Source organism: Rana temporaria, chromosome 7 (genome assembly GCF_905171775.1).
Source record: "Rana temporaria chromosome 7, aRanTem1.1, whole genome shotgun sequence".
NCBI lineage: Eukaryota > Metazoa > Chordata > Amphibia > Anura > Ranidae > Rana > Rana temporaria.
In genome coordinates this window covers 107,403,596-107,424,250 of record NC_053495.1, presented here as the reverse complement: position 1 = coordinate 107,424,250, position 20,655 = coordinate 107,403,596, and positions in this window count along the sequence as shown.

Genomic DNA, 20,655 nt, shown 5'->3' with positions numbered 1-20,655 from the left:
AAGTACTGCTTCGATTTAAAAAAAAACTACCCGATTCCCCTTGACAAAATGAGCATCAATCTAATGTTAAAAAAAAAATTCGGGTGAACTCCCGCTTTAACAGGGGGCAAATGAAATGTATTGATGACTTGTGCAGCAGTGAATTGACTCACTTATCTCTGCTAATAATCTAGAAGGATATTCTGATTTTACACAAGACATGCAACCTTTTAAATATTTAACATGTTGATAATTCAAACAACTTGCATTCATTTTTAGTGTGTAAAAATATACCAGTATGTACTTGGGGGGCAATCACATTTATCAGGCTCTGTTTCTTGATAATCCTCTTTTGGTCTATTTAATTGGAAACCGTTTCCAATCATGTCAAACACCTACAAAATGCTGAGGCTGTCCCATGATATGGATTATTATTATTTCAGTTACTTATATAGCGTCATCAATTTACGCAGTGCTTTTACTTATACATTGTACATTCACATCAGTCCCTACCCTCAAGGAGCTTACAACCTAAGGTCCCTAACACACCTTCATACATATACTAGGGCAAATTTAGACAGGATCCAATTAACCTACCAGCATGTCTTTGGAGTGTGGGAGGAAACTGGAATATCCAGAGGAAACCCACGCAGGCACAGGGAGAACATGCAAACTCCAGGCAGATGGTGTCGTGGTCGGGCTAACCACTATACCACTGTGCTGCAATAATTGCAAAGTCCAGCTTATATTATTCTGTTATGATTACAGTCTAATACAAATAGCCAATTGACATTGGGATAAATTAGCAAATTTAAAAATGACTAGTTTTAAGACTCAACACAGTAAACTATTTCCTAAGAAAGAATATCTGTACTAATATATCACAAACACTTTTTCCCTTGTTTCCCAGATGTTTACTGTATGCAAGCTGAAGAAATAGCAGATCATTACCTAATAACTCAGTCAGCTGACTGGAATAAAGTCCTTTTTGCATGTATTTTAAAAATCACAGAATGTTGATAAGACTCCACTGGGTGCATGAACAGGCGAGTGGAGTTTATTTACTTTAGCTTGTTGTGTATGAATGGAAGACTCGCAGATGTAAATCACCTCACAGAGCCTTCAAGTAGGTTTCCTCTTGAGTTTCTAAGATTTATGGTGCAGAAGACTGAATTAAAATTTACCTCAGGCACTCTCCAAGTATACTTTTCCATTTTGCTTTTGTACACTGAATACATAATACAACTTCCTATCTGCAGTTTTATAATATGAAATTTAATAAGTGCATATGCCAGAATTCAAATGTAATTAATGACTACAAAATGTAAAACTGATCATGTCTGTTTATAAATTTATAAATAGAATTCCAATCTAAGGATTTTGTGGCCATCAGTATACATTACATTTCAGTTTTTGGTTAAGCTGTTTAAATATATATATATATATATATATATATATATATATATATATATATATATATATATATATATATATATATATATATATATATATATATATATATATATATATATATATATATATATGGCTTCTATAGTCAAATGGGAATTAGTGAAAAATGTATTGTCTCCATTTGCACAACAACAATAAAATTGTGAATCTGAAAGAAGCCAAGGAATATAATAGTAGGAGAAAGAAAATGTGTTGTAAACCAAAACTAATTCCAGGGTTTCTTGATGGAATTGTCAGCTTTGCAAAAGCAAGGATAATAGGTAAAAATGCCACTGTTTTTTTCACTTGGTTTTATTGTAATGCATAGAGATCTCTTGTTTTTAGTTTTTTAGTTTTTTTTTCATCTTTGGTTCATTTTCTTATAAAGATGTGTGCATTCCTACCTAGATGTACCTAGCCATTGCTAAGGCCAGAATTCAAATGTAATACCCTTAGTGGAAAACTATAATGGTATTGGATCAACTTTTGGTGCATTTTAGGCATATATCTTGTTTATAAAAAGCTTTTTTTTTTATTTGTTTACGGTATATAAACAATATTTTAAATAGATGACAACGGATTCCCAAAACTAAAAAGGAAAGGAAATATTTTAAATGTTCTTTTTTTTCTTGTTTTTTTAGTTATAACTAAAATAAATGAAACAAATATTTTTTTGGCCATACTTCTATGGATCACAGGAGTGCAGTTCACTCTGCACTTCATAGATGCATTTTCAACCAACAGTGTGCTAAAACCCACTATCAGCTGATGTCACTCAGCCTGTCCAAGCAGGGGAATTATTCAGACATTACAGTTGAGATCCACCCAGATCCCTTGACTGGCAGCTGGCTCAGCCTCTCAGCTGTGCTGCTGGGAGACTGGGCCAACTGCTCCCTCTCCTACCCAGCACACCATTGAGCACTGGAGGGGCAGAGCAGAGAGTCAGTGACTGACAGTCATGGCTCTCTGCTCAGAGCAGAGGGGAGAACTGAGTGATCAGCAATGTTTTATCGCTCAGGTCTCAGTGCAGAGCAAGTTCAACAAGTGCAACATCGGATCGATGCTGCATCCACCCTGGGGAGTATAAGATTTTGTTTTTTTTTAAAGACCCCATACTTCTCTTTTATGAAAATATATAAAAACCCTATACTGTACATTCCATATTTTCTGTTAACATTCAGTATTTTAGTAGTTCACTTTGCTATTCTAAAGACCAATGAGCAGTAAACTAGAAGAAATATCTGTTTATCCAATATGGGTCAAATAAAAAAAGGCATAGCAAATAAATGCAAAGTATTGTTAAACTGCCATTTTCTTTCAAGCATGCAAGATCTGGTTAGCAAAGCAAACAGAGATTTGTAATTTTGCATCTGGAAACCGGTATTCAAGGTTTAGCAGGAATACATACCACCACAGATACAGTATATTATAAAGCTAAGACTTAAGCAGCCTTTGCTGTGAGAAATATGTAGGCCACAATTGTTGATGTCTCCTTCTAATAAACCCAGTTTCCTAGCTGTCAGGATGATCCTAGGAGTCACTGACCTAGAACAAGTATGCAGATTAAGAGTTACCACTTTATTTTCTGCATGTATTGTGGGTCAATGACTAAGCAAGTATTATCAGAGAAAGCCAAGTAAATAGCATTTTAAGAAGGAAGTCAACAATGACAGTCTACATAGTCTTCCCAGGTTTCTATTAATTACTTGCTGTTCAAACACTGAAATACTATTTTGTCATTCAATTTGAGAAAGCCAGAGTACTCTGAGATGTTATTTTAGAATTAATAAGAAAACGTATTTCAAAGCTCATCAAAATGAACGGTATATGAAAATAATGGGCCAGATTCACGTAGCTCAGCGGATCTATAGATCTGCTCGATCTACGTGAATTAAGATCCGCTCCCGCAAGTTTAGGAGGCAAGTGGCTAATTCACAAACCACTTACCTCCAAACTTGCGACGGCGGATCCTAAATCCCCCGGCGGAATTCAAATTCCGCGGCTAGGGGAGTGTACTATTTAAATCAGGAGCGTTCCCCCGCCGATTTAAATGCGCATGCGCCGTCCAGGGAATTTCCCGGCGTGCATTGCTCCCACTGACGTCACTAGGACGTCAGTGGTTGCGACGTGAGCGGGACTTGCGACGCGCGTGTTCGTGAATCGGCGTACGCAAACGACGTAGGAAAATTCAAATTCGACGCGGGAACGCCAGCTATACTTAACATTGGCTGCGCCTGATAAAAGAAGGGGTAAGTATACGATGGAAAACCGCTACGGAAACGACGTAAGAACACTGCGACGGGTCCGCGTACGTTCGTGAATTTGCGTATCTCGCTGATTTACATATTATTTATCGTAAATCAGCGGTGCCATTTTTAAATTGAAAAAAAGATCCGACAGTGTAACACATTGTAACACTGTCGGATCTAGCCCTATCTATGCGTATCTGATTCTATGAATCAGGCGCATAGATAGGACCAGTGTAAGTCAGAGATACGATGGTGTATCTGTAGATACACCGTTGTATCTCTTTGTGAATCTGGCCCAATGAGTGTAAAGCCAAATTTACACAGCCATTAGATAACCACTGGTCTGAAGAGCATCAGAAAAGGAATAGAGTGGAAATCAGAGGGGGACACTTAGTCCAGTGACACCTGTTTAGGAAAATGTTTTCCTTACTATGGACCTTTTCCTTTACGACTTCCTGTTGTATATACATAATGGCAAAAAGGAAATCCCCCCAATGGGACACAGATGGGAAAACAAAACAAAAAATTACGGTGGTTTTAAGTTTTTCTGACTTTATCCATAAATGGAAAAATAGGTTTAGCTTTAGATACACTTTTTGCAAGCAATAAATGTATCTGAGCAGCTGTATTGAAACCCCTGGATTGTGTATACTTATCATAAACCTGGGTAACTCAAACTGACCATATAGTACAAAAAATGTTTTACCTTCAGTTACCTTCAAAACAATCTGTGGATCCAGAGATTGACTGTTATGCCGCGTACACACCATCACTTTATGTGATGAAAAAAAACGACACTTTCTGTGAAGTAAAAAATGACGTTTTTGAAACTTCAATTTTCAAAGACGAAGTTGCCTACACACCATCGTTTTCTCACAATGATCTTGCAAAGTGAGGTTACGTTCCACCACGTTTTACCATTGAAGCTTGCTTCATAAGTAGCTTCTGGGCATGCGTGGATGAAAAAACGTCTTAGAAAACAACGTTTTTTGCTACACACGGTCAATTTCTGTGAAGTAAAAAGTGCACTTTTGAAAAACGACACATAAAATTGAAGCATGCTTCAATTTTTTTTGGTAGTTTTTTACAAGACATAAAACAACGTTTTCCCCCACACACAGTCAATTAAAGTGACGTTTTTAAAAACGTCATTTTTTTTCATCACATAAAGTGATGGTGTGTACGCGGCATAAAAGTTTAGCTTGGTCCCCCTGCCACTAGCTTCAACAACTTAGCTGTCAGTAAAGTCTGTCCATCATAATACAACCACAGCACAGAGGTTTCAGAGTCAGAACAGGAAGGGGCCAAGCTTAACTTTAAATTTTAAATGTGCATATAACCTCTGTCACCTATATTTTTTAATCTAGCAATTGTCTAGCAATTGTTATAAGAGGCCATGTTTACTTAATATAGCCTCTGCTTACAGTATGTCACAAAAGTAAGTAAACCCCTCACATTTTTGTAAATATTTTATTATATCTTCATGTGACAACACTGAAGAAATTACCCTTTGCTACAATGTAAAGTAGTGAGTGTACACCTTGTAAAGCAGTGTAAATTTGCTGACCCCTCAAAATAACTCAACACATAGCCATTAATGTCTAAACCGCTGGCAACACAAGTGAGTAAGGGGTGTACTCACTTTTGTGAGATACTGTATGTATTTTTTTAGCACCTAGTCATTATTAGTTGCCCTGGTTTGAGATAAATTTAAATCACCATTCACCTTTGCGTAATCTGAGTCAGGGTTACTTTAGATCAGGGCTAGGTGAGTCAACCTAGCAGCTTCTCTGGTACCTCCCCCTGTTCTGGGACAGTGGAGAATGTTCTAGACATAATGGGTGGAGGTTATGAGGAATATTTATGAGGGCCTCAGCCATTCCTCAGTAAAGGGCTAACAGGGGGCAGGCCACCTCATAAATACGCGTGAGTCATGCAAGGGAGGGGCAGTCTGGTGGAAGATGGAGATGGAATGCTGAAGAGGCTGTTGGTGGCCTTTGAGGGTGCTCAGTAGTCTAAGTTGTTGACATTGGGCCTGGGGCTCCGGTACTGCAAGATTTCTACCAAAACACATGAGGGAAACCTTTCCTGGAGGCACAGGAGCAAAGAGAAAGGACAGCAGGAGCAGGTCAGCACATCTGTGAGATCTCCTGAGAGTCAGTCGGGTGGGCTGGTGAGTGTCAGTCTGGGTAAGTGTCAGTCTGAAGGACTGTGGGGAGAAGTTAGCCTGGAGGGCTAGTGAAAGGGGCAGCTGCAGCCTGGTGGGCGGCTGTGCCTGAAGAGGTGGTGCTGGGATCAGTAGATACAGAGTATGCAAGCTGGACACTGAAATTCTGCTATACAACTAAGGGCCCTTGGGTTCCTGCCTGTAATAGGCCATTGCTTCATCTGACTGAGGGACTGTCATGTATACACAGTGTTCCAGCTGGGTTCTACAAGCAAGTGTGTGCTGGAGTGAAGAAGAGGAGCTGTATAGACAGACTGTATATAGGAAAAGTTGTCCCTGAAGTTGTTGTTGAAGTCAACTGGGCATCCCATAACTTTCCATCTCTATCCAAGTTATTACCCTCAATAAAACAAAAAAACAAAGTCACAAACGGTTGACTGACTAAAGTGTACCTGTAAAAATTTTGTGTGCCTGGCTGTGCAGGGTGGTCATCGCACTTTACTGTGCGATGACCAAGCTCAAGCACAGCTGTTATGTATAGTTGTAACAGTTGTGTATACATTGTGATCATGTGATCGCTTTGAACAGTCGGGTATCTGAAGCCATGTCCCAGGGGGCTCACCAGTGCGCATGTGCCAAGAAATGCATAATGTTTCTGAGCCTGCCAATGCAGCTCACCCACAGTAAAAGTACTGTGGCCAGTGCAAAAGTCGTTAAGACACATGTGGCATCCCCTTGCCAGAAAGCAAGCTATTCTGCAAGGCCCTTCTATTTATAAATTTTCATATATAACAATTATCTTCAGGGCCATGATAGGATATATTGACTGAGTATGTATGGACAGTGCATTTTATAAGTAGATTAAGAATGTGCATGTATAATATTGGGTCTTTTTAGGGTCTTTGTGAATATTAACCCTCTTGACGGTAATCCCGAGTGTGGCTCTAAATTAAATTTCAGTACTATTAGTGGTAACCCTGAGCCACACTCAGGATTGCATTGCAGAATCCTGGTCCAGGTAACTTACAGTAGCTTGTCACCAGGATTCTGCGATGTCCCCCCGCTTTTTCCCTTGCCGGATCCTCTGCCCGATGCTCTGTGTTCCAGACTCCGTTCCCTGAGAGCATGGCAACGCATGGGGGTGGAGCCCAGCGGCAAATTCAAAAAGTACGAAATACATAACACATACAGTACAGTGTAATCTTACAGATTACATTACTGTATCAAATCATTTCACCTCCCTTTTGTTCATAGTGTTTTGTCCAGTGACCTGCATGCAGTTTTATATTATATATACTGTTCTTTCTGCCTGAAAACTTGAGACTGTCCATGGCAACCAAAAAGTGTCCCTTTACGTCAAAAGTGGTTTTCGACCAGCTAGAAAACAGTGATAGAAAATTAGAACACTTGCAGAATACTCACTCAGATAGTAAATCGTGAGGAAATGTGTTTTATTAATATTTTTTATAATTATTTATAGTTATTTATTATATTATAATTTATGATTTTCTGTTTCAAACTTTATCATACCCAGGATGTCTACTAGCCTCTTGTTTGGACAGATTTAAGTGTGTTATTATTAAGAATTACAGGCCTACAATAAAAAAAGGCCAAATTTCTATGCAAAACAATGTATCGCTTTGAGACTCAAAAATCTGACATATTCATACCGCTAGGGAGGTTAAACACAAAGATTTGTTCCAAGATTGGCAGGATTTGCTCCCCAATCTATTTATTATACAGGAAGCTGATGGATGAATAATGTATAACTGAATGTTGCAGTTTCAAATGCTGCTGAATTAAATCTTATTCAAGTGTTAAAGATACAGCTTTTTTTCATTTCTGGTTTGGAAAAAAAGTTCTGGTGAATCTTTTAACATAAACAGGGATACCCTCTCATTTATTAGCTAACATTTAAATCACTAGAAAGGTTAAATCTAATTTAGAAAAATATGTTTTAAAAGAAAAACATGCCCTCCAGAGCTTACCAGCCCAGCATATTAGGCATGCAGGGTGGTATTCCCATAGCAAGAGAGCTGCGAGCTTGCAGACCCCTTGTTCTGCTAATACAAACCTACATACCTTTTAGCATTGGGGGTGCTATGAGAGGGATTCCTCCAAAAACAGAGATGCCCCCAAAGCACCCTAATACCATGTTTATGGTGGCGGGCTGTTTGGCATCCCTGGTGTCCAGAAAGGGAAGGGTTCATGTTCCAGCTTGCCATCATGCTGGATTCATGTTCTCCCATACATCAGAGTCTGCAGGATTCCCCCTTACAATGCAAGGGAACTATAAAGTAAAGGGAAGTGTTGTAGATCAAGGGGGAACTCTGGTGTAAGGGGGGGGGGGGGCTCTGGTGTCCAGACACTACCTTAAAGGATCACTAAAGGATTTTTTTTTAGCTAAATAGCTTCCCTTACCTTACTGCAGTACTGGTTTCATGTCCTCATTGCTCGTTTTTGCTTTGATGTTGCTATAAAACTGCTCTGATCTCCACACTTCCTGGTTGTCTATTTCCTGATAACCATCATACTGGGAGCTTTTCACGATGGTCTAAGCTGTCATTACTGTGTGTCTAAAACTTAACAGAACCAATCAGATTCATTTTAAAAACAAAACACTGCCCTGGATTTGTTTGTTTTTGTTCTGTGGGTCTCTTTACTTCACAGAAACATGAAACCAGTTTAAAAACAAAAGTGAAACTGTAGGCACATTATATGATTGAATTTAATCTATGTTTAATAATTTTTAAAAGGAATCAGTTAACTTTTATGTCTCTATACCCTGTAAACAGTCATTTCAGCAAAAAATTGTTTTTCCTTTAGTGACCCTTTAAACCAGAATCCACTGCGTTTACCTTTACATCAGAGTTCCCAATTATATCAAGGTCTGCAGCATTGCCTTTTACATCAGGATCTGCAGAGTTCCCCCTTGCAATGTAAGGAGGAATTCTGCAGACTCTGATGTGAAGGGGAACACCAGGAACTCTGATCTGGGGTGGTGACTCTGGTGACCAGAGCCACCTTTCGCAGAGGGAATACACTAAGGTAAGGGGGGGGTTACTCCCCAGAGGAGCCGCTTAATGTATATTTGGTTTTGTACTCTGCCTCTCAACCCCAAGAACAGTCACAACCCCTCTGGCACATCTACTCGGCTATATTAGTGCGAAACACAGCAGTAGAGAGAACCAGAAGGTATGTTTACTGAGAAAAAAGTGAGACAAAGAAATATATATATATATATATATATATATATATCATAAACATGTACGTCCAATGAAAATCTTAGTTTAAGTGACAAATTACTATTAGTGATTCAGGAAAACACAGTGCAGTTAAACACAACAGAACCTCAACTCTTACTATTGATACCAGGTTAGAGGCAGAGGACCGACCCTTTTAAGTTGTGTCAAACCTCTCCTCCCTGTACCTCAACCCACAGGCCCACAACCAGGCAAATAAATATTTAGTAAGAACAATTATAACCGTGGCTTGATTGGCTCCTTCAAACAGATTCCAGCTATGTGAAGGATCACCTTTATTATGCAACAACAGTCTGTTGTAAAAGGATAAGGAAGACCAAAAGGGGGTTATCAGTAACTCTGTAGTAAAGATGAATCTTATGGTCTTTAGCTAGCACTTTAAGAAAACTGTAATCCTGAATGGTAGAGCAATGCAGTGGAGCTGATATGAACTTAACCAGAAGAGAATGCTGGATCTTCCAGTGTAAGCTAAACACAAGGTGGGGCTGTGACTGCTTGCTGGAAAGTTATTGTATGCAGAGGGTCTGTAAATACCAGCAGTATGGAATACAGATGTCTGTATACAGCGTCAACAAGGTTAAATAATCTGTATCCTGTGGCACTATTGGCAAAGCAACAAGAACAGAGACGTCTGTATACAGTGTTCGTAATAGTATAAGAACTGACTTCCAGTGGCACTACAAGTACCACTAAGCTGAACTGAATGACTGATGTCTAAAAGCAGTGTCTTAATGCAATAAGATGGGCTATGCCACCTCACCACTCTGGACCCAGATAAAGCTGGCAATGATGTAGGTGATGAAGAAGACTCTATCAGGAACTTTCTCTGTATCATGGCTCTGGGAAATGGTGTCCGCCACATCACCCTTCAGCCTACTTGGATCTGAAGTGCAGGCGTCTCTGGATGACCTGGAACACCCTCCTGTCTGCTGCAGGGAAGAAGCAATGCTGTCCACAGAGGTCCCCCTGGGTATAGCTGAAAAGCTCCCCCCTGTGTAGGCCGCAACTTAATAGCAGCTCACTGTCACACAGACCTCCTGCTGGCAGAGTCAAACGGCGTCCCAAGAGAGACACCTTAATCAATCCCTCTTATAGTCTCCCCCAGAAGTCTTTTCTTCTCTCCTCTGCAGTCTGGAAGTTGTAGTCCATAAACAGTGAAATCCCAATGTGAAATTTGAGTCCTTGAACTACACTTCCCTGTATGCTTTGCTTTCTGATATTCAGTCTGCTAGCAGGATGTGATGACACAGTCTTTGCTACCACTAGAGGGAAACAATTTCACTGTAGCAATGTTACAGAGTGTGTTCTGATTGCAGGTATATATGTATATTTAGATCCCTGCTACACTTACATTATTGTATTCACTCCCACCTTACATACCGTGACCCCCCCCCCCCCCTCAGACTGGTCTGGTAGTACTATCACTGACCTCCTTTCAGGTACACTGTGTAGGCGTCAGTCAGACGGCTCCAGGTTGGTGGCTCTGGTTTTACCCTATAGTCTCCACAGCCCACACATCTGACTCCTCCCATGGCCCTCATCCAGGCAGCGGTCCCACTCTTGACTGCTCTCCATTCTCCCCCTCAAAGACTGCTGTCAGGGCTCTAGGACCCAGCATCTCTCAGGACACCAACAGTAGGAGAAGGGCTCTAGGACCCAGCATCTTACCAGCACTTCACATGGGCCTATAGAAACAAGCCTGCCATTGATTTCAGTTTCTGGTTGATCTTTGGCTCCTCCAGTGCATTATCTGTGATATTCCTGTACCTGTGTATCCTGTTACCGAGCCGGCTTGTCCTTGACCTGTCTCCTGCATGCTTCCTGTGTTCGACCTCGGCTATAATTCTGACCGCGTATGCTCTGATACTCACCTGGCTCCTGACCTTGGCTATCCATCTGACTACATCCTCTCTGATACCCACCTGGCTCTTTACCTAGGCTTCCTTCTGACTACGCTCAAGTCTCTGCATTATCAGAGTCCTGCAACCCCTCATGGGTGCCACCTGTCTGCTGATTCTGTGCCAGCACACCAGCTGTACTCTGGAACCTCCTGCACCCCGTCCAGCAGGCGACTAATGCTACTTTGGGCCTGACCTCTTCTGTTTTCACCCTTAGGGGGTCTGGAACTTAGCTGCAAGGGAAGCCCTCTCTCTCCATTGGCCTCCAGCACCAGGTACATGATACTGCAGATATGATACAAGACAAGAGATGGTCAGAGGTTGCGGACATGATAGAGGAGATGGTTAGAGGATGCGGACATGGTACAGGAGGTGGTCAGAGGCTGTGCAGACATGGTACAGGTGGTGGTTAGAGCATGCATACATGGTACAGGAGGTGGTCAGAGGATATCACTTCTGTGATTTGTTCACCAATTCATTAGGCTTATTTACATAGCATAATTGTTATAATTTATGGGGTTTTTCCCTGGTGAACCATCACAGAAATGACACCAATGTGTCCGGACTGTCTGAGTTTTATTGTTATATGTTTGTTATATGTTTTTTGTTTGTCAGTCTGACATAACTATATTGCCTAGGCGATAGCATACCTTTTCACTTATCAGCTCTGCCACGTTTTTTACGTCACTATATATATTGACATTTTTTATCTTGTTTTGTAGTACCTTATATTTAATAAATTATAGAGATTATTCGCACCCTTGAGTATAGACCTTGATTTACCAGTAGTAGCCTCTTTCTGGGGGCGACCTTTCTTTTTAAGGGTTCCCTCCCAGGTTCTTGTATATTTGCTCAGTTGGTTTTGGTTACGGTAAACAACCCCACCACTGGGGGAGTGTCTCCTCGGTGCCGTTACTACATTACTTTATCTAGTTATCATATGGGACACTTTTTGTTTTTTCTTTCAGAGGATATAGACATGGTACAGGAATTACCACCTCCACAGCAATCATGGGATCTGACTGTGCTGGAAAGGGAGGATACAATACAATACGTTCAATACACAGATACCTAGTGAAAAAAAGATGTAAAACATTGGAAAAAGAAAGAATATTTTATTCCATTGACCCCTGATCTTGGGACAGTCCCACCAGATGTGTAGAATCGACCCAATATGCAGTTGCGAAAGCATAAGGGTGAGGCGTTTGAATACATTTTGGAAAGTTTTAGGGGGACCATGTACCACCTCATTAGGACTTTCAAGTGTGTTGCAAATCATTTTCCCAGTCTCTCATATAGAGTGACTTAGGCTCAGCCCTTCCTTCTCTGTGCTGGCTCAGCTGTCAGCTAATTGCCAGCTCCCATCTCTCCACAGTGATCCACCCGTTAATGATCCTGCTCATCAGCTCTGCCTACTTTAAGCCTTCCAGTTTATTTGCTCTTTGCCTTCGCCTGTGTTAACATCACAAGAGACTTTCTCCTGTGTTCCTGTTGAAGACCTACTTGTCTGACGTTCCCTCTGGCTACATGCTGCTTGCTGTACTACTACCTTTATCGCTGGCTCTTGGACATTAGGCTTGGCCGACTGAACTCTGGCTAAGTTTTTTTTTTTTTAAGTGTATTTTGTGCGTGTACTCGAGAGAGGAGCCGGACTGCAGGAGTTGGGAGTAGGCAGGCCTCCCCAGAGGCAATCTGCCACCTTTCTCCATGCCCCGGGTGGCAATGGTGGGTGTGTGAGGGTGTCCTCCCACACAGCCCGCCCTACCTGCTCTGCTTTGAAGCCCAACGGGGCAGAGGGACTCCCTATAAGGGAGTGAGAGGATTTGCCCGCTCAACCAGCCCCGTTAGTCCTTCGCCTCTCTTTTTAGAGACCGCGTGGTCAAAGTGCGTGCATGTTAACCCAATTTCGAGTGCGTGTAAGTGTGGTGGTTTTTGTGGGAGGGGGGTGGGCGTACTAAGCGCAGGATTACCTCGCATAGCACACCCACCGGGAGCCAGGCTGAGACCACCAAACTCAATTTACATGTAGCCGAGACCGGGATCCGAACCCCTAGCTGCAGAGGTGAATGGCTTGTCAGTGCAGTGCCAATCGCGTTGAGCCACCACAGCTCCTCTGGCTATGTTTTGACTATGCTTACTCTGTTTACCTTTTTATTTTTATTATTAAACAAGTGTGATTTAACTGTACTTCTGTCTCGGTCTGATTCATGGTTTCTGACAGTAGGCGAAGGCCATGAATTCAGAAGATGCAGCCAATCCACTTGTTAATATTTTTTCCAGTTTGGATGACCTGGATCACCACATGGATCAGTTTGCCACGGCGATACAGAAGCTCCTGAGTCGCATGGCTCGTCTAGAATCTCCCACTGTGGCCGCTCTGGTAGTCTCTGTGCAGGCACCCGCCTCGAGTATTACCTCTTTAAGAGGTATGTCTGGTTCCGCTCCGCTTCCCCAGCGATTTGGGGGTGATCCAGTTCAGTGCAGAGGGTTTCTCAACCAGGTATAGATATACTTTGAGATACTGCCCCAGTCGTTTCCAACGGACAGAAGCAAAGTGGGTTTTGTGATATCTTTGCTTTCTGACAGAGCCTTGGCCTGGGCAAACCCTCTATGGGAGACGCAAAAACCTGTGGTCCTGAGTTGCCCAGAATTTGTGGATTCCTTCAAAAGGGTATTTGATGTTCCCGCATGCTCCGATTCTACTGCAAAGTGCCTCATGTCCATTAAACAGAGTACGAGGACGGTTGCCGATTACACCATTGAATTCCGTACTCTGGTAGCATAGGTTGCTTGGAACAATGAGGCCCTTGTGGCTGCTTTTTCTCATGGTCTCTTGGATAACATCAAGGATAAGATAGCAGCCTGAGATATACCCACTGAGCTGGAGAGCTTGATCACATTTGCCATCCTCATTGACTCCAGACTCAGAGAGACTCTCTCTTAAGGAAACCTCCTGTACATTTGTCTCCAAGCTTTGCAGTCCCACCCTTGCCTCCCTCACCTCCTATGCCTCCTGGTACCAAGCCGGTCTGTGAAGATGAACCCATGCACTTGGGCTTCACACGTCTCTCTGCGGACGAGAGAGCCTTTAGGAGGAGGGAGAGATTGTGCCTTTATTGTAGCCAGGCCGGTCACTTTTTGAAGTCTTGTCCTACACGTCCAGGGAACACCCGAACCTTGAGGTCCTATCATGGACGGACCTTAGGTGGCATTGTTTCGTCTCCAGTTTCCCAGAAGGATAAGCCCCTGGTTTCAGTTACCCTGTCGAGGGCTGAGTTGTCCGTCGAGATACAGGCTCTAATCAACTCGGAGGCTGCAGGCCTGTTCATTGATGCTGCCTTTGTATCGAAGCACTCGTTTCCGCTGCAGCTGCATGACACTCCACTTGCCATTGAGGCTCTTAATGTGAGACCTCTACAGCCTGTCCATGTGACTCATGAGACTGTTCCTTTGCCTATGGCCGTAGGGGCTCTTCACCATGAGATATTACAATTCCAAGTTATTTCCTCACCTAAGTTTCCGCTGGTTATTGGCTATCCTTGGTTACAGAGGCACAAGCCCTGTTTTGATTGGCTCCGTGCTGAGATTCTGTCCTGGTCTCAACAATGCAGTAAGAGATGCTTCCAGAAGGTAGCCAAGGTCCTGTGCACCTCTTCACTCTCCTCCCTGCCGGAGGAGTACAACGATTTTAGCGATGTCTTTGACAAAGGTCAAGCCGGTACTTTGCCTCCACACCGGTTGTATGATTGCACAATTGACCTTCAACCTGGTGCCATACCCCCTTGTGGCTGGGTTTACCCTTTGTCGGTCTTGGAGGATAAGTCCATGGAGAAGCATGTTTAGGTTCGAGGTTTCATCTGCAAATCCTTGTCTCTTGCTGGTGCTAGTTTCTTTTTTTGTGAAGAATCAGAGTGGTGAACTGAGACCTTGCATTGACTATAGGGGTCTCAATTGTCTCACCATTAAGAATGCCTATCCGATCCCGTTGATTACGGAATTATTTGACCGCCTCAAGGGAGCCACGGTTTTCGCAAAGCTTGATTTGAGAGGGGCATACAATCTCGTGGGGATTAAGGAGGGCGACGAGTGGAAAACTGCCTTTAACACCAGAACAGGTCATTATGAGTATCTCGTAATGCCTTTTGGCCTCTGTAATGCTCCGGCAGTTTTTCAGGAGTTTATTAACAATGTCCTGCGAGATTTGTTGCAGTTAGGTGTGGTGGTCTATCTCGATGGTATCCTCATATTTTCCAAGTCCCCGGAGAGCCACCACACAGATGTCTGTCAAGTGCTTCAGAAACTAAGAGAGAACAATTTCTATTGTAAGCTGGAGAAGTGTGAATTCCATCGGGAACAGGTCAAATTCCTGGGTTATGTAATTTCCATGGCTGTTTTTTCGATGGACCCAGAGAAACGTTCTGCTGCCCCACAGTGGCCTTGACCCATGGGTTTACGTCCTCTGCAGCGATTTCTTGGCTTTTCTAACTATTATCGGAAATGTATTCATAACTTCTCATCTCTGGTTAAGCCCCTGACTGATATGCCTAGAGAGGACGGTAACCCACAGAGTTGGTCTCCAGAGTCCATTAAGGCTTTTGAGAGTCTTAAGGCTGCCTTTGTTTCTGCTCCTGTGTTGGCACATCCTGATCCCACATTGCCTTTTATCCTTAAAGTTGATGCTTCTGAGACTGGAGTTGGCGCCCATCTGTCGCAATGTCCTAGCTCTGACAGCTCTATGCATCCGTGTGGCTACTTTTCCAAGAAATTGTCACCTGCGGAGTGCAATTACGAGATTGGTGACAGAGAGCTGTTGGCGATCATTTTAGCCCTGAAAGAATGGAGACATCTCCTCAAAGGTACCACTGTGCCGGTTCTCATTCTTACTGACCATAATAATTTTGCATTCTTGTCTGGGGCTAAGCGCCTCTCTCCCTGAAAGGCACAATGGGCTCTTTTCTTGTCGAGATTTAATTACATTGTCTCATTATTACCCAGTACTGAGAATGTAAGGGCTGATGCCTTGTCACGACAATTTTCCTCCATTTCCAAGATGGAGACGGTTCCGGTTCCTGTGATTCCTCCTGATCGCATTCTGGCTATAGTTTGCACCAGCATCACTTCTCCTTTGGGAGACAAAATTCTTGCTGCTCAGGTCGATGTCCCTCTGTTCCCGAGAGTCTCCATCCTGCCGTGCTCCAGACTTACCATTCTCCCAAGGCTGCTGGTCACCCTGGGAAGAATCAACTTTTTTGGGCCATTTCCCAACAATTCTGGTGGCCTATGTAAGCGCCTTCGTAGCTGCCTGTTCCGTGTGTGCTCAGAGTTAGGCCTTGTACACATGACCGAACATGTTCGCTGAAACTGGTCCGTGGACCAGTTTCCGCGGACATGTCCGACCGTGTGTAGGGCCTAGCGGACAGTTTTCCGGCCTAGCGGACAGGTTTCCAGCGGACAAAAGTTTCTTAGCATGCTAAGAAACTTGTCCGCTGGAAACCTGTCCGTCGGACATGTCCGCTGGTTAGTACGTCTAACCAGCGGACAGAAATCCTGTGCATGCGTCGAATTGGAGAGAGGCCCTGGACCCACCTGCCTATGAATTTCATTGTGGAGTTACCCAACTCCCAGGGCAACACAGTTATCCTTATGGTGGTAGACAGGTTCTCGAAAATGTCTCACTGTATTCCACTTAAGAAGTTGCCTACGTTTAAGGAACTGGCTTCCATTTTTGCTCGGCAGATCTTTTGTTTCCTTGGTCTACCCAAGGTCATTGTCTCTGACAGGGAAAGTCAGTTTGTGTCATGGTTCTGGCGAGCCTTTTGTGCACAGTTGGGAATTCAGCTTGCCTTCTCCTCTGCGTATCACCCGGACTCTAATGGGGCTGCAGAACAAGCCTATCAGTCAATGCAATTCCTGCGTTGCTATATTTCTGACCATCACAACAACTGGTCAGACCTCTTACCTTAGGCGGAGTTTTCTCACAATAGCGCTCTGAATTCTGCTTTCCGTTTGTCCCCGTTTATGGTGAACTATGGTTTCCAACCTTCCATGTTGCCTGACTCGTTTGTTCCTCAGAGTATTCCTGTGTTAGAGGAACATCTCCGTTGTCTTCGTTACACTTGGGTAGAAGTCCAGGAGGCTTTGCGACAGGCTAACGAGAGGTACAGACTCAATGCTGACTGCAGACACCTGCCTGCGCCTTCCTACCAGGTCAGGGTCTGGCTGTCATCTTGCAACCTCCGACTTTGTGTTCCTTCTCTGAAGTTCGCATCTCGGTTTATTGGGCCTTTCCGTATACTTCGCAGGATAAACCCAGTGGCTTACGCGTTGGACCTTCCTTCCAGTATGCGTATTTCTAATGTGTTTCATGTCTCCTTATTGAAACCTTTGATCTGCAACCGTTTTAACACCTCAGTGCCATGTTCTCACCCTATACAGGTTGAGAACCATGAGGAGTATGAAGTACAGTCCATTGTTGACTCCGTAGGTTCCGTGGGCGCATACAGTACCTGGTGCATTGGCAGGGGTACAGTCCAGAGGAACGCTCTTGGGTCCCATCCTTGGACGTACATGCCCCTGTCCTCCTCTATGATTTCCATAGATGTTTTCCCCTCAAGCCCGGTGGTCTTCCGAGGGGGAGGGTTTGTTGAGGAGGCGGTACTGTCATCGCTGGGCTCAGCCCTTCCTTCTCTGTGTTGGCATCTCAGCTGTCAGCTAATTGACAGCTCCCATCTCTCCACAGTGATCCACCTGTTGATGATCCTGCTCATCAGCTCTGCCTACTTAAGGCTGGTTTCACACTTGGCTGACAAATGCTCCGACATTGCATGACGTGTGAAAATCAATGTTTCCCTATGAGAGCTGTCTTAACTGGTCTGACACAAGTCGGTCCAACTTTGAAAATGCTCCCTGTACTACTTTGGTCCGACTTTGATCCTACTTCAGCCCATTGAATATCATTGAAGTTCATCTGATCCCCCTATAGGGGAGAGCGGAGAAAAGACAGGGCGGGCCCTGCACAGTGTGCGGGGACCGCCCTGTCAGCCGCCGGCTCAGCAGGGATATACGGAGCGATCCCCGCTGAGCTTACGGACACACGGAGGCGGATCATTACTGATCCGCCCTGTGTGAAAGGGACCTAAAGCCTTGCAGTTCATTTGCTCTTTGCCTTCACCTGTGTTAACATCACAAGAGACTTTCTCCTGCGTTCCTGTTGAAGACCTGCTTGTCTGACTTTCCCTCTGGCTACAGATCCTGCTTGCTGTACTACTACCTTTATCGCTGGCTCTTGGACATTAGGCTTGCCCGACTACCCGATCCAGTTACTGAACTCTGGCTATGTTTTGACTACGCTTATTTTGTTTACCTTTTTATATTTATTATTAAACAAGTGTGATTTATCTGTACTTCTGTCTCGGTCTGATTCATGGTTTCTGACACTCAGCCCTAGCAAGTGATCAGTAAATCACAGATATTCCCCTCCTCTGCTCCATTACTTGACCACGCCACTTTTCAAAGTCCATGATTGAGAGTGGGATGGGGTTAAAGGACCGTAGGGACCGGAGAAAGTGCACTATTTGTCGGTATCTAAATCTTTCCGTTCTTGGCATGTCGAGTTTACTAATGCAGTGGGCCATGGTGAGAGGTCCCACAGGGTTGATAAAATGTCATATCCTATATAGTCTCTTATCTAACCACCACTGGAATGCTTTAATGTCCATCCCAGCAGGAAACAGTGGGTTTCGGAAAATATGTAACAATGGGTGCCAGTGTGAGATCAGATGTAAATTAGTTTTGAGAGAGTCCCATAATAAAAGGGAGTGGGATAGTGTGGGGACCATGATGGCAGGTCTAGATTTAGTCGAGGACCAGAGAATGTAGTCCAGAGTAAATTGAGGGATAGCTTGTTGTTCCATGTTTCCCCAATCAGGGTGTGCAATTTTAGAATAGATAGTGGAGAGTTGGGAGTGCGGTGCTGCCTGATGATACCAGAGAAGGTTAGGTAAATCTACACCTCCCTGATCTCTACACCTGAAAAAGGGTCTCTTTGGCTATCCTATGCCCCTTCACTCCCCATATACATTTTTTTATTTTAGATTGGAATTTCCAGAGGTGATCCTTGGAGATGGGGACGGGTAGTGATCTAAATAGGTGAAGATCCAGGGTAATTTTCACCAAATTGACTCTGCCTAGCCAGGACAGCCCCAGTTCATCCCAGCGTGACAACTCTTCCAGTTTATGAAAGATTGGGGGAAAATTAGCAGTATAGAGTTTGTCTATTGATGCCGTGAGGTTAATACCTAGATAGGGGATCATGGACTCACTCCATCCAAGCCGGAAGTTGTCCTTAAGCTGTGCAACCAGGGTTGCTGATAAGTTGATGTTTAGTGCTAGAGATTTTGAGTAGTTAACCTTGAGGCCAGAGACTTTGCTGAAGTCATTGAGAACCCTGCATAGATTTGGTAATGAGGTAAGTGGTGAGGTGATAAAAAGTAATATATCATCAGCAAAAAGAACGCACTTGTGGCTTTGTGGGCCACAACACACTCCATGAATGTCAGGGTTGTCCCGAATGGCAATAGCTAAGGTCTCAATGACCATGGCAAAGATCAGTGGAGACAAGGGGCAACCTTGTCTTGTACCCTTGAAGATTGGAAAAGGATGCGAGTAATATCCCTGCATTTTAATTTGTGCTTCTGGATTGGAGGAATGACCAAAACCCCATTTTTGCAATATCGGAAACAAGAAAGCCCAGAAGAGTCAAATGCCTTCAAGAGATCCAGTGAAAGCAAAAATCCCTTCTGCGGGGGTCCTTTGTTCCAGCCAGATCCCAGTAGAGAGACTATGTCAATTGCTCTTCTGATCTGATCGGGTCCCTGTCTTCCAGGTATAAAGCCTACCTGATCTTTGTGGATATACAGTCCAACAAAGATGGATATTCTATCTGCCAGAATTTTCAATAACATTTTAAGATCATTGTTTATTAATGATATGAGGTGATAATTAGAGGTGCAACTAGTGTCCTTGCCTGGTTTTGGTATTACCATGATGAAAGCTGAATTTAATGCCTTATCGAGCTGTGAAACCAGCTTGAAGCTGGTTAAAAAATGGGTCAGATAGGGGGACAGTAGTGGGGCAAAATGTTTATGATACGAAACCGAAAAGCCATCAGGTCTGGGGGCTGAATCATTTTTAAAGTTCTTAATGACCAGAGATACTTCCTCCACTGAGATGGGGATCTCTAAGCTGTCCCTGTGGTGTTCCCGGGGGTTGGGGATCTTCAGTTAGCTGAGAAATGAATCAATCAGGCTGGGTGCGGGTTCCTTCCCATTTTTACTGTACAAAGAATGGTAGAAATCATGAAAGCCTCCATGATGTGAGACCTTATTTTAGGAGTCAACCTATGTGCCAACATAGCTCCCAACTTGTCTTTTTGATGATAAATCCTCCCTCCATCCCATCGCAAGCTTGTTTAGGATATGGCAGTGAGGACCAAATTAAGAGCTTTGAGAGCTGTTTCAAGTTTTGCTGCCAATCCAGAGGTGGGGTTGTGTTTATGTTGTTTGCTTAAATACGAGAATTCCTGCTCCAGCCTGTCTATATCTAGTTTGCGGGCTCTGCATATCCTAGAGGACATTTGGATCAGTTTACCC